This window comes from Camelina sativa, chromosome 3 (genome assembly GCF_000633955.1).
Source record: "Camelina sativa cultivar DH55 chromosome 3, Cs, whole genome shotgun sequence".
NCBI lineage: Eukaryota > Viridiplantae > Streptophyta > Magnoliopsida > Brassicales > Brassicaceae > Camelina > Camelina sativa.
Window position 1 is genome coordinate 9,336,061 of NC_025687.1, and position 4,446 is coordinate 9,340,506.

Consider the following 4,446-nt stretch of genomic DNA (forward strand, 5'->3'; position numbering starts at 1 on the left):
TTGTAAATATTGTTTTGAATGCCTATTTTGTATATCAATATTGTAATTTGTTTTTCTTTTGATCCATTTGATAAATTTTTAATATAAAAATTTTAGTTCTAGACCATAATTCATAAACCCTAATAGATTTTATATCTTAGTCACAATATTTCTGCTACTTATTATTACCCACTCTATATTTTATACAAGTGTGTTTGTATGTATTACCCATGAAAATAAGTTTAAACATATACTAACTGAATACTATTACTTTAATTAAATGTGTTCCTTAACGTTACAACTATGTTTGTATGTATTTATTCACTTTCTTTCCGATAACCATTTCCATAGTCCTTTATTTTATTTATAGGTTATGACTTCTGATGAGAGAAAGGTTTTGTGATGGTTTAAGGTTTAGGGTCGAGGGAGATTTGGACGTCTAGGTGATATATGTCTCATGATATGGGTTTCCAAAGCCATGTGATTCTTCCAAATTTAGTTTTTTTTTTTTTACACAATTTATTCTTAATTATTTTCTTAAAATATAATTAGAATCTAATTTCTTTTCACAACACTATTGTTTGGGTTATACTATGAATGCACTTATTTTCTCTTCTCATATGTTCCATTATTTTTTCTAGCCATGATCGATTGTTGATGATGTGATGATAGTGCTTACCTGCAAGCAGAGCAAGGCAATGAGACTTGACCATGTGTGCAAGTTTAATTAATAGCATTTAACAAGACTCACCTCTACCACGTGTTTATCAAATCGAAAGATCCAAAGATCACCCTAGGCTAATCCCAATTGCATTCTAGAGAGAGAGACGGAGGAAAAGAGAAAAAAAACAATGTCTTCGAAAAGTAGGAAAATTTGAGTTATCTCTTCTTCCATCCATCACATGATTTTAAAAATAAAAACATAGAAGAAGAAAAAATAGATTATGTGGTGAACAATTATTTTATGTTCTCTTAGGTTATGCAGTTAACACTAAAAAAAGTAACTCGATAATACGATGGTATGTTTTTACTCTTTTTCGTTGGTTATTTTGAGTATAATACAATATATATATATATATATATATATATATATTTAAACAGAAAAGTATAACACAAAAAAACAATTTTTATTTGATATAATAATATATCAATATATGTTAATAACATTGTTTTATTCAATTCTAAACTAAATTTTGTTTGCATTTAGATTTAGTATGTTTAATAAATATAAAGTACATGATAAAAATATAGAAATATCTAACAGAGAACTTTCTTTTCCAAATGCAATTAATCAAGAAACAAAAAAAATTCTACTTCTAGAACACAAATGCATTTGAAGTCATTTGTATTATTCATTAAGACTCAAATATTTTATTGCTAAAAGATTCAAATTATAATAATAAAACTTTTAAGCATGTGTGAAACATGTTAGTAATATATAAATATCACTATTATTTATGCTACCTTTAGTTATCTAATTAATTTAATTACACAGAGAATGAAGGAAGAGCATGAGTTTCGGCTCAATAAGAGGTTATTCAAGAAATTCAAGTTATTGTCTCGTCCTTCTTGGAGGTGTCTGGTTTTAGAAGATATTGATGTTTTATAGATTATGTTAAAAGCGGACAAACTAACACATAATGTCCATGCTCATCCGCATTTTATTTTATATGTAATCAATGTTCTTTTCCCAACGTAAAAAATGTTTGTATATCTTGATTGTGTATCAAAACATGAAGAGATATATATATATTATATGGGATACATACTAAATATTTTAAAGTAACATTTCATATTAACAAAAAAATTTCAGTTTAGTGCTTAACTAATCAATAGTCATTTATTTTACGTGATTGAGAATACTTTTTTAAAAACAAAATAAATAACAAACATAAAATAATTTATCGAAACACAAAATATTAAATTTTAAATATTTTAATAAATTTAATATATGTTAAAATTATTATAAAATTATCTAGCGCATCGCGCCAGTCTACTTCTAATTTTAGATGTATTAGGTTTGTGGGGACTGTGTGTGCTGCCACACAACTGTACTGGACTTATGAAATTTTTAATGAAACTGCATTATTAGATGATTTATAATTTGATTTGATTGATGAAATGAAACTATAATAAAAAGGAGAAAAACAAAAAGACAAAAACCTTAAACTCGTACATTCAAATTCAATATCATATGATATGATTGGTCGGTTATACTTTTATTCAAATAATCTTGGGTGAATCCAGCTCATAATTATAAAACAAAAAATGGAAGAAATTTGTTAATTTAAATCATATAACTACTATACGACATTCATAGAATAATTTGGTAAATAATATAAACTAACATCGTTATTTATTTTTTAAAAGTATATCTATATAGATTAACTAAAAACGATTTATATGAACGTAAAGCTATCATAATAGTAAGTTATATACTTTTAGTAAGGTCCCCATATGAGTAGAAAACGGAGGTACGTAAAGATTCGCTTGCCCAAATTATGTCTTTCCCTTTGATTTTTCAACTCCATTGACAAAATTTTCAGAAGAAAAGAAAAACACGAAAGGATAAGGTGTAATCCTGTATTTTGTCGCGTTGAACCACCAAAACGAATTTTCATTGGTTGGGCTTATAACACCAAAAAGGTAACTAATCAATAGTAAGATTTGGACGTGGCCATATATCCCTGCAAGTTGGGTCCCCAGTTGCCTTCGTTTATTTATGATCTAAGCTTCTCAAGTAATTTGCTTAATTAAATAAACATCATCGTCAACGTTCATTATCTATATACTTAACTTTTTAGTTTTAAAATGCAGAAACGGATATTTACGGTGTTTTAAAGTGACGTACAGATACATGATTATACCAAGCTAAAATTCTTTGCCAAAAATAACTATTTTTTAGAATGTTGCGTTATAGAGTTTTATACACATCAAGAAATATTTTATTCGTATCAAAAAAGTAGTTTTCGCATGGATTTATGCTTTTTAGCTCTATGTTAGTACTATATCACTATAAGATATACGTAACTGAGTAAATACATGCCAGATCATGGCATTAAGCATTAATCTTTTGTGACAAATGTAACATGCAGTAGTCTTCAAAGGAAAAATCTAATAAAAAAAAATCTATTCGTGCACTGATCACAATTCGACCATGTTGGATATCCTGCAGTATCTTGAACTAGTAAAATCTCAAATCTTTTTTTTTTTAATATAATAAATATTAGTCTTAATTAGTTTTTTCTTGTTAATAAAAAGTAAAAAGTTAGGTCTTCTTCATTGATTCATGAATTCTTTCGGTTTGCGACTAGTATTATTATTTAGTATATATATTAGTAGTATGTATCCCATTTGATACTATTTTCCAAATAGGGGATTCGAATTTGGGAAGAATGACTCAAAACTTCATCTCGAAAACAATATTTAAAACCAGATCATTGAACTAGTAAAGAAAATTTGGTTTATAACTAAAGAAGAAATTTTGTCGTTAAATATCGGATATACCCGAGTATCGAAGGCTTATAAACGCTGAATTCTTCGCTACAAGACAATTGACAATTTAACTGTTGTTCGCATGCACCATGACGAAACTTGCGAGAATATTATTACACGACTCTACCAATTTAATCATATGAGTACATAGTTACAATTTAGCTAGGCTACTACTTTCTCTATGTTTCTGGCATTTTTTGACTTTTTGTCGTCACCAAACGAAGAGACTTGACTGTATGGTAATTCAGATTTCTACAACTTTATCTGATAAGGGACTGACTATATGATATTTTTAGATAGCTACAAACTTCATATTTTGGGGGTAAATTATATATAGATTATCAGGTTTGGGTTCATGACTATTTCAGTTTTATAATATATATATATACTCTAATATGTACTTAGGTTTATGATTAACTTTTGATAACATATATATTCTCTAATATGTAGTTATCTCAACACTTAGTATTAGCTAGTAACACGCATATCCATTATATAATTTTTTTAAATTACCTCTTATCAAATACTGCACATAGTTAAACTGGAATTTGGATCCAACAACTTTAAAACAACACGTTTTAACAAGTGACAGTAACACCACATTTGGTTATGTGGTCCACGGTCCATGTGGATACATTGTAACACAAAAATCTAAGCATTCATTTCAGTAATCAGCATGCCGTTCAATAAAACCTAGATTAATGATATAAATATAAACAAGTTGCTGACAGAAAAACTTTTAAAAACCAAAAATAAAAACAAGTAAAATTTAAGCTTTAACCGGGTAAAACGATATTAGTCAATAAGTTGCCAAAAGAAGAAAAAAAAGACGGTCAGTCTTAAAAATATATAAATAATAATACGAAATTAATTTGTTAGACGGGATAGATGAAGATTGTCTTCTAATGATTGCAAGTTTCTGAGAATAGTATGTTACTGTAGGTATTGTTGTACCTAGTCGTGATAATATCA